Here is a 14,622-nt window from a genome sequence, read left to right as displayed (position 1 = left end):
ATTTGAAAAAGTAACTATATGTATCAGACCAAAATGAGGGACAGATGAGGGGGAACGAGGGACAGAGGGACATTGCTTCAAATCAGGGACAGTCCCTCGAAATCAGGGACAGTCCCTCGAAATAAGGGGACAGTTGGGAGCTATGTGCTACAGACGAACGATTTTTCTGAATTTTTGTACAAACAAAATTCCGCCCGTGTATGACCAGCTTAAAGTCCTTTCTGTCCTCATCAGACGCCAGCTAATTATCTTGGGTTCGCTTTGAATGGACTCCACCCCTGTGTTGTGGGGCAGGCAGAGAAGAGCAGACAGATGGAGCACTTTTGTAACTGTTGTGTGTGTGCACTTCATGTTGTTACTGTTTTACTATGTGTGTGTCTTATATTACAACCATGCTGATCATCAGTGGCCAGAGAGGAGAGGGAGGAAAAGCCTGTTTACACAGACTGCAAACCGCCTGGGGAATAATGCAGGAAAGGAAGTGAGCCGGCTCTCTGTCTGACTGCTCCAACTTCCTGCTCACACACACACACACCACTGAAAAAAAAGAAAAGAAAGAAAAAAAATCAGGATCTCATTACAACAGAAACGCTCGCAGACGACTGTCAGCATGGAAGACGAAGGGATTTTACCAATTTTTTCCTAGAAAACTAATAAGTTCCCAGAGTCCAGCAAGAGTTTGGGTATGTGTGTGTCTATCTATGTTCATGTCATTTATTGCATGGGGTGTCTGCTTAGCACTTGCATGTGCTGATTTGGAGTCTTGTGGATCAATGGTGGAGGGTTAGAGGAATAAAAAAAGGGGGGGGGGGCGGTTTGGGGTCTGTTTTGGTCAGGTTTAGCATCCTGTGTGACATTTGTATTCTAGTTTACTTGGAGATGTGTTAGGAGCTAGTAAATCTTTGCATCAGTGTACTTCGCACAGGAGGTGGGAGCTGAGTGCTGAACAGCCAGTAATTGCAGTAATTAGTGTAATATGGGTGTGATTGTCACTGACATGACACACCAAGCTGACAGAGCTCTGAGTGTCTGGTATAAGAACAGATATTATCATGACAATATACTTTTATATATATTTTTTTTTTTTTTTTTTTATCAAGGCAAGCAGTAGAGAGGCGACTTTCGATCACACGACTCATCTATTTTTATCTTAACATCTTTATTTTCGATTCATTTTAAAGTTTGCCCGTTTTTATTTTGGCACATCAGTACATTGCAGAATTCAAAAGATTTTTCTGTACTTAAAATCTATCTCCAAGGAAAGTACAAATCCTCCCTTGCAGTGGGGTCTGTCCTTGTTTAGGTCTAGAGCAACCTTTCCTAACCTTTTTACCCCAGGGGAAGCCTTGAAATATTTTTCAGGTCCCAGGGAACCCCTGCTAAAATTAATTCATCGGAGGTCAATGGAAAGAATGCCCCTCCCGTGCAGTGGTGGTCAGGATGCCACCTTTACAGACAGTGAAAAAGATCATTGGTGTCCTGCCGCTGGCTCTGTCAAGCAGTGGTGTCACTAGGGTTGGGGTCATCTAGTGCGGTAAAACATGGTGCCCTCACCCTCCATCTTGCTCTCTCCTGTCTAGCTAGTTTTGGGCCGGCAGCACACGGTCACGGTTTGCAATACAACCGACCCCTTTAAATGCTACAGTCGGATGATGGTGTTACCCCACTGGCAGCCACTCCTGCCAAGTGGTGCAGGACCTGAAACTATGTAGGTATCATCAGATAGGACAGTGATGGTGAACCTTGGCACCCCAGATGTTTTGGAACTACATTTCCCTTGATACTCATGCACTCTGCAGTGTAGTTGAGCATCATGGGAAATGTAGTTCCAAAACATCTGGGGTGCCAAGGTTCGCCATCACTGAGATAGGAGGTTAATGAGCCACAGCTCAAGGAACCCCTAGGCAACCTCTAAAGCAGGGGTCTCAAACTGACGCCCCTCCTGCTGTTGCGAAACTTAAAGTCCCATGAGGAATTGCAAGGCTGACAGTTACCAGCATGACTCCCACAGGCGGAGGCATAATGGGACTTGTAGTTTCGCAACAGCTGGAGGGCTGCCAGTTTGAAACCCCTGACCTAAAGCAACCCTGGTTGAGAATGGTTGGGCTAGAGGACCTGATTCTCTGCTCCTTTGGCAGCCAGTGCACTCCTCTCCTCCCCTATGCATCAGCGGTGGATTGTTTCTCAGCATCCTCATGTCAAATGCAAGTTTATAAGCCCTGCATTGTACTTGATGACGTCAGAGGACCTGCGACCTAGGGAAAAAGTAGTGGTGGGTACCAGCCTTACCGTGTGGAGGGAGCCTATGGGAGCAGAGGATCGTGAAAATAAAATGTTTTTTTTTTTTTCTGGTCCCCTACACATACATGGGCATTTAACCCTTGCAGTGCAGGGGCAGCCCCACTACAAGGGAGGATTCTAACTTTCTCCGGAGTTCAGTTTTATTGTTTTAGGCTGATGTCAGACGTCTGACTCTGTAGCTAGTGATTTGTCAAAAGCTTTGATAAGAGGCTGCCCGTTTGACCCTATGGAATCGCTCCCTTTGTATCTGAGACAGCAAAGTGTTACTCCCATCGCTGGTGGTCAACATTCAGCAACATCGCACTGCATCTGGCTATAGAAGGAGCGATTCCATAGGGGCACACAGACAGCCTTTTCTTTAGCAATCCTGCTGCTGCTGATTTGTCTCTAGTGGCAGAATTGTCTGTTTGACATCAGGCTATGATTGCACGTGGAAGCAACTATATGCAATTAATTGCTTGAAGGATACTTATTCAGAGGACCATTACTATGATCATACACCTTAAAATTGCCCATAAAGCTCAATATTTTCCTAGCAGAGGAGCAGTACTTAGTGTGATGAGCTCTCCTGTCTCCAGCCATCCCTATATTAGCACCCTGCCTAGCAGAGTGTGACTAGAACACACTGATAAGTCAGGCCAGTGTGTTCGCACAGAAAGAAAGTTGTACGAGTCTGGCTTGTCTGGAAACAGCAAGACTAATTGCCATGCGCTTCCGGTTTGAAACTGGCAGCAGACAACATCTTGAAAATGACTCATTGGAGCACACAAAGAGACTCTGTGGTTTCTTTCTCCTCAGGTTCATGCATTGCGCTCTGCAGCTTCCTTTGTAGTCTTCAGAGGGATGGGTTTTTTTCAGCTCTGGCCTTTTAATAAAGCCCCTCAGCCAGAAAGGTAGAGAGCTGGAGTGTTGTTTTTGGATGAGAGGTTTTTTTTTTTTTTTTTTTAATAAGGTTAGGGGACCTGATGCTGCTGGGGAAAAAGTTCCCTTGAATTTTCCACTGGCTGCAGGAAGAGAGCACATTTAGTCATGGCTAAGTAATGTCTGCGTACACCGACTAATCTCATTAGGAGTTTCCGGTCCCCAAACACAGGAGGGTTTTGTGTGGTTACAGAGAGGAGCCCTGCCACCAACATGCACAAGCCAGGAGCATTAGATTATTTACACGTAAACAGTCCTGCATGCTGCCATCCCATACTACTTTAGTATCATCTCTTACTATGTTGTAATTCATATAGTGTGTGTGTGTATATATATATATATCAGTTATGGAAAATCCAAAGGTAACATACCAGTGACTACCATGCAAGACCACCCAAAAATATTTCTGTCTAAATCTGTCTAAATGATTGTCTACATCTAAAATAGAGATATTGTTGCTGGCTGCAAGAAATATTTTGAAGCTGTGAATTTTTTTTTAAAGGGTGTTACAAAGTAATTTTTTTTTTTTTTTTTTATTCCAGTGAAAAAAACATAGAATGGCAATTGTGCACCAGCATGTGCAATAGTATGCCATGTCACTATAACCACTTCAGCCCCCGAAGATTTTACCCCCTTCCTGACCAGAGCACTTTTTGCGATTCGGCACTGCGTCACTTTAGCTGACAATTGCGCGGTCGTGCAACGTTGTACCCAAACAAAATTGACGTCCCCCCACAAATAGAGTTTTCTTTTGGTGGTATTTGATCACCTTTGCAGTTTTTATATTTTGCGCTATAAACAAAAAAAGAGCGACAATTATGAAAAAAAAAAAAGCATTTTTTTTTTAAACTTTTTGCTATAATAAATATCCCCCCAAAAATATATAAAAAACAAATTTCTTTCTCAGTTTAGGCCGATATGTATTCTACATATTTTTGGGAAAAAAAATATTGCAATGAGCGTATATTGATTGGTTTGCGCAAAAGTTATAGTGTCTACAATATAGGGGATAGATTTATGGCATTTTTATTACTAATTTTTTTCTTTATTTGTAATGGCAGTGATCTGCGATTTTTATTGTGACTGCAACATTATGGCAGACACATCGGACACTTTTGACACTATTTTGGGACCATTGTCATTTATATAGCGATCAATGCTATCAAAATGCACTGATTACTGTGTAAATGACACTGGCAGGGAAGGGGTTAAACACTAGGGGACGATCAAGGGGTTAAGTGTGTCCTAGGTAGGTTTTCTAACTGTGGGGGGATGGGTTACCACTGACATGACAGCGATCACTGCTCCCGAAGACAGGGAGCAGTAGATCCCTGTCATGTCACTAGGCAGAACAGGGAAATGCCTTGTTTACATAGGCATCTCCCCGTTCTACCTCTCCACACCGCAATCGCGGGCCGACCGGCGACCATCGAGTTCCTGGGACCCGCGGTCACGCTCCCGCGGCAGGTGGCGCGCCTGCTGTTAGGCGGCAAATTTAAAGGGACGTACAGGTACGCCCATTTGCCTGCATGTGCCATTCTGCCAACGTACATCTGTGTGCGGTAGTCGGCAAGCGGTTAAAGTATGCTCATTGGTAATTGTGGTTCATAAGGGGGGGCATGATGAACTGGTACTAAAAAATTCTTGAGACAGGGACACCTGGCAACAGTCCAAGCAGGTTTTTTTGACAAGCGTTTGTTACTCCAACACGTTATATTCCCGATGTGTTCCTGCTGTACCATGTACTTGTACAAGAAAGTTTCTAGTTCTCTTTGTATTGCTTCCTGTATGCAAATCCCCTGGTGTTCCTGCCACTCCCTCTGCTTTCCTATTAAAAACTGACCACACTAAGCAAGAGAACACACCATGGTCAGTTCTCTAGCTATGCTGGGAACTCAGTATGCTCTTCTCCAATGATCAGACTTGTCCCGACTCGCCCCCGCTGCACAGCCATTCACTGGGAAGCTTAGTGTGCTGCTGCTTCTCCTCCCCACAGCTCTTTTGTAGCTGAGAACAGAGGGGGTAGAGCATTTATAAAAAAGGGAAAAGGGGGATTTATATATTTTTTTATATCTATACAAAAATGTTTTGCATTTCATTTCTATTTTAAACTGAATGGGTTGTTTTACAATGTGATCGTTTACAATCACTTTCAGTTTAATTCAGCAAGGCAGCAAACAAACCATTCCAATGCAGGAGGGCATTGTACAGCAAGTCCATAGCATAAATAAACAAAACATCTGCTTGTTCAAGCTACTAATTCTACTCAGGTCACTTCCTCACTAACTGGGTGCCCCTAATGGGTTCCCCAAAACAAACAGACAGCACATGCACATGTACCTTTTTTAAGTATTCGGAATTCAGTCTTTTCACCAATGAACAGGCTCTGACAGCAGGGAGAGAGCACTGAGCATCAGCCAGCTCACATATATGGACAGCTAAGACTAATAATGGGGTCTAGCTACCAGGTAAGATGTTGACCTAGGGATGGATGCATCTTAAAAATACTATGGTCAGCATTTTAATTTTAGGACAATGCTGACCATTGTCCTAAACGCTGGAGTGTTCTGTAGCATTTTTGGACTACAGAACACTCCAGCGTTCCAGGTGACAGGTGAATGTAGACAAAGGGATGGGAATAGTGTAGATAAAAATCCATACCAGGCCCTTATTCAATCCAAGCACACAGTCTTGCAGGACAGGAAAGGGGGGAATGAGCATTTAAGTCCCACCCTTCTAAACCATACCTGGCCACATGCCCTCAACATGCTAGGTGGTTGTGGGGGTCTTAGCAGAAATTAGAAGCCCCCCCTCCCTTCTATGCAGCCAGGCTGCATGCTCAGATAAGGGTTCCCCCTGTAAATCCATTAAAAGACCTGAAGGACCTATTTTTTTTAACCTTGTTTATGTGTATAATATGTAACTATACAGGATATACAGTATATGATGAGCAGAGACCGTTCCATCTGTTCATTATTATTCCTATTTTGCACTGCTACAAATTGGTTGTGCTTTATTGTGCCTTCTTACAATGGAAGTTTAAGTTGGCCAACTCACTGAAAATGATGCATATCTTTGGGTGACTAATATCTTATTTAAATAGAGTTGTTAAGATAGAGTAATTGAACTAAGCCAAAGATCGGTAACCCTTCAAAACCCATCCCTTTAATAGGGGGCTGACCAAAACTAAGGGGAAACAGTAAAGTTAGCCCAATTTTCTTTTATATTGTTAAAGATAATGTTACACCGAGTAAATTGATACCCAATATGTCATGCTCCAAAATTGCACCTGCTCATGGAATGGCGACAAACTTTGATCCTTAAAAAATCTCCATAGACAACGTTTAAAAATTTCTACTGGTTACTAGTTTTAAGTTACAGAGGAGGTCTTTTGCTAGAATTGTTGCTCTCGCTCTAACAATCAGGGTGATACCTCACGTCTGGTTTGAACATTGTTTATATATGCGGGCGCGACTTACGTATGCGTTCGCTTCTGTGTGCGAGCACGGAGGGACGGGGCGCTTTAGTTTTTTGTTTTTGTCTTATTTATTTTACTTTTAATTTTATTTTTTTGCACTCTCCCTTTAAAAAAAAAAATTTGGATCACTTTTATTCCTATTACAAGGAATGTGAACATGTAATAGAAAAAAAGCATGACAGGATCTCTTTAATGTGAGATCTGGGGTCAAAAAGACCTCAGATCTCACATTTACACTTAAAAGCAATAAAAAAAAATTGTCCATTTAAGGCCGTTGGGCGGAAGTGACGTTTGATGTCTCTTCCGTCATTCAATGGTATGGAGTCGAGTGAGGGCCATCATTCCCTCACTCGACTTCCTTCCTCTGAGGGGAGGACAACGTATCGTCTCTGCTGCTACCCAGGGCTTTTTTTCTCTGAGAATAGGTGCAGAAACTCCCCCCATCTGAGTCACCCCTTGTCTCTGCCCCCTACCCACCTCTGACCACCGTTCCTTGATTCCAACCCCTACCCACCTACCAGTACTGCCCCTTTTAGAGAATACAGAACCAAGTATCATTTTGTGGCGCTAAATCATTTGTATGGAACATGTTAATGATAAAAAGAAAAGCAGTAAAATAGATCCCCTGCAGCCAGCAACAATAGAATCCCAGCAATAGATCCCCACACAACAATAGATTCCCTGCAGCAACAGTGATACACCCACAACAAAATATCACACCCAGTAACAAAATATCCACCCAAGCAACATAAGACGCCCCCCCCCCCCCCAGTAACAACAACAGATCTCCCAGCAGCCAACATCAATGGATCCCCCAGCAGCCAGTAAAAATAGACCTCTCCCTCAACAGTACATCCCTTCCAGCAACATAAGACCCCCCCCCAGCAACAATAGATTCCCCATCAGCAACAATAGACCCTCACACAAAATCAGATCCCCAGCAGTGACAAAAGATCCCCCAGCAGCCAATATCAATATACCCTCCAGTACACCCCACACCCCATGCTATTATATACATTTAGTGCTAGAGGTGCCGGAACTGCATTCCCCCGCGTTCCCACTGAAAAAAAGCCCTGCTGCTACCGATGGCTCTGGTAAGCAGCGGAGATGACTGGTATGCGGTGGGAGGGGGGTGGGCACCTCTCCCGCCGCTGATAAAAGTGATCTTGCGGCTAATCCTCCACGGAGACCACTTTTATCCCAAAGCGGACCACCCACCGTTTACTAAAATACCAGGGTTATGGCAGCTATCTGCTGCCATAACCCCTGTAATTAATGTCAAAGTACCAACATACCGACAGCGGCGGACCGGAAATGGTTATAATCCATTCATACTTTCTCCAGCTTTCTACCTGAAAGCCCAAACGGAGGTATGGGCAGAAAGCTGGAGGGTTAGTGTTCAGGAGCCTGACATTGCACCTGTGATCTGGAAATCATGGGTGCAATGCTTTGCAGGCTCTTGTAGAAATAAATAAATGCACTTTTTTTAAGCAAAAATATGTGCATTTACTAACTTTTAAGGTTAACTTATCCTTTAGGCTATGACTTTTGTGCTTTTATTTCCACTGCTATATGGACTGTTTTTCAATAAAGGAATTTATTTTGGAGTGCGGCCATCCAGACTTTCTATTTGCTCACAATTAGCTTGAGCTGGCACCCTATCTAACGGAGAAGGTGAGAAGAGGCTATTGCTATCCTGAGCGGTATATTTTTTCCTTGAACTTATCCTTTAGCTGACTACTCTCAAGCAGGCCACACAAGGACATCAGCCTAATATATTTTATTAGTACTGGCCCATAGGACATATTCTCCCCTGCACTCCAGCCCAGCTCTGCCCTGCATAATACCATTGCGGGCATCACCATAGGCTACCATAAGCATACATAAGCATACAACAAAAAATCTCACAGAGCTGCAGAGCTCTCCATAAACCTTTACGTTTGGTCCTGCTGATTTGCCAACTATAATGGTGTGGGGAAGGTAGAGTGGAGCCACAACTTAAATGCATTTTGGCTGATACCGATAAAGGGTATAATCTCTGTCTGGTATCTGTTGCTGTCTGTGTCTCCTATGGGTACAATTCCACTATCACAGGAAATGAGAGGTAATCTCCTCAAAGTGAAGAGAAAACCCACATTTGACAGTCATCATCAAAATAGGTGTCCCCCATTGCAAGAATTCTCTTCTGCTTTTGTACTGATGGCAGCTGCGAAAGTTTAGACTTCTGTTCAGTTTTTGATTTGATAACAATGGTCACTAGCAAATAAAGTGAGTTTTATTATCCCAAAACAGGGACGCACACAGCAATATACACCTGACCGAGGTTCTAACCCTTCCCACCTTTAGGCACAAATTTAAAAAAGTACAAAATGTAAATAAAAATACACGAATTTATATTGGAAAATACATCAGGGGATTTTTATGTGCAAATTAAAAGCGCACCAGTTGTGTCTTGCTAAGATGCATGTATTCATTGGATTAATTTAGGACAGCCATCATTAAATGGGAGCGCGCGGTCTGAACACGTCACATCAGAGCACCCCTTAACATAAAAAATGCCCATCAGCATGCCCCTTAACATAAAATAAGGGGCATGCTGATGGGCATACTTTATGTTTAGGGGGCACTCTGATGGGGACACCTGATGTCAGTGAGCTACCGGCTCTTTAGTAAGGACGGGCTGCACCTTAATGGGGATGGTACAACCCTATTGGGAAGAAAGATAGCCACAAAGATGGAGGGGCTTTTATACTAGGTACTGGGGGGGCAGAGGAAACAATAGCCGGTAGTGAGCAAAGGACTGAGGGTAAAAGTGGAGTTAGCAGGGATAATACAGCTGTAAATTCTAATCTGGGGTGAATGCAAGGGCAATTCGAAAACAAAGCCCGAGGAAAACTAAGGGGAAGTTAACCACTTAAGGACTAAGCCTATTTTTCAGACTAAGTTAAAATCATTTTTTTTTGGTAGAAAATTACTTAGAACCCTCAAACATTATATATTTTTTTTCTAAGACCCTAGAGAATAAAATGGCGGTCATTGCAATACTTTCTGTCACACCATATTTGCGCAGCGGTCTTACAAGCGCACTTTTTTTTGGAAAAAATACACTTTTTTTAATAAAAAAAAAAACAGTAAAGTTGGCCCAATTTTTTTTTTTTATATTGTGAAAGATAATGTTAAATTAATTAATTAATGATAAAATTGCGCCCGCTCGTGGAATGGTGACAAACTTTTACCCTTAAAATTCTCCATAGGTGACATTTAAAAATTTCTACAGGTTACCAGTTTTGAGTTACATAAGAGGTCTAGGGCTAGAATTATTGCTCTTGCTCTAACGATCGTGGCGATACCTCACATGTGTGGTTTGAACACCGTTTTCATATGCGGGCGCTACTCACTTATGCGTTCGCTTTTGCGTGCGAGCTCGTCGGGACGGGCGCGTTACATTTTTTTTTTCTTATTTATATAACTTTGTATTGTTTATTTTGACACTGTCCCTTTAAAAAAAAAAAATTTGGATCACTTTTATTCCTATTACAAGGAATGTGAACATCCCTTGTAATAGAAAAAAAGCATGACAGGACCTCTTAAATATGAGATCTGGGGTCAAGGAGATCTCATATTTACACTAAAATGCAATAATAATAAAAAAAAAATGTAATTTGAAAAAAATAAATACAAATTTCTCCTTTAAGAGCATTGGGCGAAAGTGACGTTTGACATCGCTTCTGCTGTCCAATGTTACGGAGCCGAGCGGGGGGCCATCTTCCCCTAACTCAGCATCCAGGCAGTGAGGGGAGCGGACGCGATCATCTCCGCCGCTTACCGAAGACGATCGGAGCGCGGTGGGGGGCCCTCTCCCGCCACAGATAAGTGATATCACGGCGAATTCACCACAGAGACCACTTTTATCCTAAAATAAACGCACGCCGTTTCTGAAATTACCGGGGTTATGGCAGATAGCTGCCATAACAACGGTATTTAGTATCAAAGTACCGACGTACGGGTATGGCGATTTACGTGAAGTGGTTAATATGCACCCATACAACGTTTAGAGGAGTATACACAAATGCTAGGAGCCTAGCTAACAAAATGGGGGAACTGGAGCTGCTACTACACGAGGAGGACTTAGAGTTTGTGGGAATAACTGAAACAGCTCACATGATTGGCTGGCAAATATCCAGGGGTATTACTTGTATCGGAAAGACAGGCAGGTAGAAGAGGGGAAGGGGTGTGTCTATATGTAAAAAATTATGTAAGGGTGGCATAGAGGAGTCACATAGTGAATGGGATGAGAGGGGAGGTGGAATTAGTATGGGTAGAACTTCACAGAGAAGAAGTGGGAAATTAACAGTGGGGGTATGTTATAAGCCACCAAACCTAAAGGAGGAGGAAGAGCTGGGCCTACTATCACAGTTGGAAATGGAAGCGTGACATGGAAATGTCATCATAATGGGGGACTTCAATTATCCCGATATTGACAGGGCAGAGGGGACAGCTCACTCATTAAAGGCCCGTCATTTCATGAATGTCTTACAAGACAACTTCATGTCCCAATTGATAGTCTCCAACTAGGAAGAACTCCCTGCTCGATTAATTACGAATGGTCCAAGTCTGTTCTCAGATGTGGAAATATGTAAATAAGGGGTGGTGGTGCGATGTTGGTCTAGTGAGTAGGGTGGACCCACATCCCAAATGTGTCAGGGTAAATGGAAATTTGATCCTCTTGCGGGACTTTAAAGGTGACACCTACTCATGAGTAATAGAGTATAATAAGGAGTATAGATAGTATAAGTTTGATTGCAAAGATTTAGGTATTTATTGGAGTATAGATTTAGGTAGGTCTAGGGTACAACAGATGAGCATACATGGGATAAAGGATGCATCATACAAACATGAAAAATAGCAATACAGTATGCAAAGATCCACAATCATAGATCTCCGGTATATATGGAACACACATACGGGGAGTACCCGACGCGTTTTGAGATAAACTCTTCCTCAGGGGTGTCTGATTGGAATCAGCAAACAAAGAGGTATGGCATATCGTATTGCTTGAGAGGCATGTATTAAGGTATTGTATCCATAAAAACATTCAAATGGAGGGGTTTTTTTTTGGAGGGGATAAAACACTACTGTACTTCAGTATAACGCTCACTCCCAGTCCACGTCGGGCAGGCCTGGTGTACCCAGACCCAGTGGGACAGCCAAGAGGATGCTCCACAACAAAGGGCGTCAGAGAGCCACCGTGGAGTAGAGTGGTCCTGGGTGAGCTCCAATCTGGAGGGGGCCGTAAGGGCCTATGCGGGCAGGAGGCTGTAGGTCTGTAGAGGATCTGGCCCGGTGAGCAGGCACAGTGATCCTATGTAGTGCCCCGGTTAGGTGCCACCCAGTCTCCGTAATAACTCAGGTGCCCCAAGAGGGGGGGGTGGATTGGGGGATGCCGGCTGTATGGGGGCAGAGGAGATGCGTGCTCAGCCAGGGGTCCAGACCAGGGAAGGCCTGGAAGGTCCGGCCTTAGTCGTTGTTGGTAATGGTAAGACGCGGCGTGCAGAGGTGCAGGATGCCATGGAAAGATGCCATGGTGCAGATGTGGAAATACGGGACAATTTGGGATCTAGCGATCCTAGGATGATCACATTTAACGTGCAACATAGAAAAGGGAGGCATGAGGGTAGCACAAGAACCCTAGATTTCAAACTAGACAATTTTTCGCATCTGGGCATCACAATGCATTTCAATGGGCAATAAATATAGAAGAGCGAAGGTTAAACCTGGGTGGTTAAAGCGTAATGTAAAAAGCCTCATTAAAGAGAAAGAAATGGCCTTTAAACAGTATAAAGGGGATGGGTCACAGTCAGTATTCAAACACTACAAGGAATGCAATAAGAAGTGTAAGAACGCAATCAGGGCAGCCAATAAAAGATTACGAGACACAGTGGAGGAAAGTAAAAAAAAAAAACCAAAGACTTTTTTAGATACATTAACAGTAAAATGGCATATTGCCTGCATAAAAGACGAGGAAGGAAGGATGGTTACGGACGACACAGAGATGGCAACTGTACTAAATGCCTTTTTCTCCTCAGTGTTTACGCAGGAAAGGGAGGGGTATGCTGACCGCGGACATACTGTTGGGGACACATCGCAGGGCATAACCTTGTAGCTAACAGAGGCCGGAGTGAAGGAAAGACTGGATAGACTTAATACAAATAAATCACCAGGACCAGATGGCTTACACCTGAGAGTCCTCAGCAGGGCTGGACTGGGATAAAAATTTGGCCCTGGACTTCATCCAGACCGGCCCACTTTATTTGTGCAAACAAGCACAAAAACAGTATATAAACTATACGCAATTGTGCAAAAAAACATAAGTAGCATAACATAAGGAGTCCTCACTAACCTCTTTTACTATTTCACTTATTCTCCTCTGTATTTTTCTCATCTTTCTCACATCACTGTGTGAAGTTGAGGGTGAACCAAGAAAGCCATTACTTTGACTGGCTGTCACTGAAACCAGCCCACTGACCCATCGGCCCACCGGGAAACTCCCTGTAGTCCCAATGGCCAGTACAGGCCTGGTCCTCAGAGAACTCAGTCAGGTTATTAGCCAGACCATTGTTCCTAATCTTTGTGCACAGCATACTGACAGGAATTGTACCAGCTGATTTGAGAAAAGCAAATGTGGTACCAATATTCAAAAAAAGGACAGAGACAAATCCCTGGGAACTACAAGGCAGGCAGCCAAACACCAATCATTGGTAAATTATTGGAGGTGATAAGGGACTATATCCAAGAATTTACTGAGGAAAAAAAAAGTAGTCATCAGCATGGGTTTACAAAGGGTCATTCTTGCCAGACCAATCTGTTAACATTCTATGAGGAAGTGAGTTGCCATCTAGACAGGTGAAAGCCCATGGATTTAGACCTCATGTACACGGCTGCTGCTAAATGGACGTTTAGGAGCAGTTGGGCATTTTTTTCAACTGCTCCTGAACTCTCCTCTATGTTATCTTATCAGTACATGTAACGCAGGTTCATTTCTAGGCAGTTGAGTTTAGAGGCTTTTTTGGAACACTAAAAAATGGGTTCAGACGCTGAATTTAGAGGCCTTTTTTAAGTGTCAAATGCTTATAAACGCGGCTAAACGCGGTAACTCGTGTTTAGCTGCATTTCGTTTACAGGCGTTTTTCATTTTTGGCTATTTCTAAACCCAAACGCAGCTAAACGCAGCATGTAAGCTTGGCAAAACAGAAGATTTAAACATGGGTTACTATCTTTCAAATTAAATCGTTCAGGAGGGGTTGTAAAAACGTCCCATGTACATGAAGCCTAATGCCCTGTACACATGGTCGGATTTTCCGACGAAAAAAGTGCGATCAGGTTGTGTTGTCGGAATTTCCGATCGTGTGTGGGCTCCATCGGACTTTTTCCGTCGGAATTTCCGACACACAAAGTTTGAGAGCAGGATATAAAATTTTCCGACAACAAAATCCGATAGTTTAAATTCCGATCGTGTGTACACAAATCCGACGCACAAAGTGCCATGCATGCTCAGAATAAATTAATAGACGAAAGCTATTGGCTACTGCCCGGTTGGCGTGGATTTGTTGTTGGGTTAAGAACTGGTTACAGGGGCGTGTCCAAAGGGTAGTGATAAATAATGTGTACTCAGACTGGTCCAGAGTGGTAAGTGGGGTGCCCCAGGGTTCTGTCTCAGGACCAATTCTATTAAATCCATTCATAAATGATATAGAGGAAGGGATAAATAGCTCAATCTCAGTTTTTTGCAGATGAAACTAATTTAAGCAGGGCAATAACTTCACGTCGAGATATATAAATTTTACAGCAAGACCTGAACAAAATAATAGAGTGGGCAACTACATGGCAAATGAGGTTTAATGTGGAGAAATTTAAAGTAATGC

General features: G+C 43.3%; 1 protein-coding gene across 1 annotated transcript in view; it reads left to right on the top strand.

Annotated features, from left to right (window-relative positions):
- Positions 1-233: 233 nt before the first annotated feature.
- The window catches only part of ELK3 (ETS transcription factor ELK3), a 67,389-nt gene continuing 53,000 nt past the window's right edge, over positions 234-14,622 (top strand). Inside the window, exon 1 of the mRNA XM_073620272.1 lies at positions 234-683. The gene's annotated coding sequence lies outside the window, so the exon portion shown is untranslated. The remainder of the gene's footprint in view (positions 684-14,622) is intronic.

The sequence above is a fragment of the Aquarana catesbeiana genome, linkage group LG03 (assembly GCF_042186555.1).
Source record: "Aquarana catesbeiana isolate 2022-GZ linkage group LG03, ASM4218655v1, whole genome shotgun sequence".
NCBI lineage: Eukaryota > Metazoa > Chordata > Amphibia > Anura > Ranidae > Aquarana > Aquarana catesbeiana.
The sequence above is the reverse complement of the archived record's forward strand: the minus strand, read 5'-3'. Positions and strand labels throughout refer to the sequence as shown.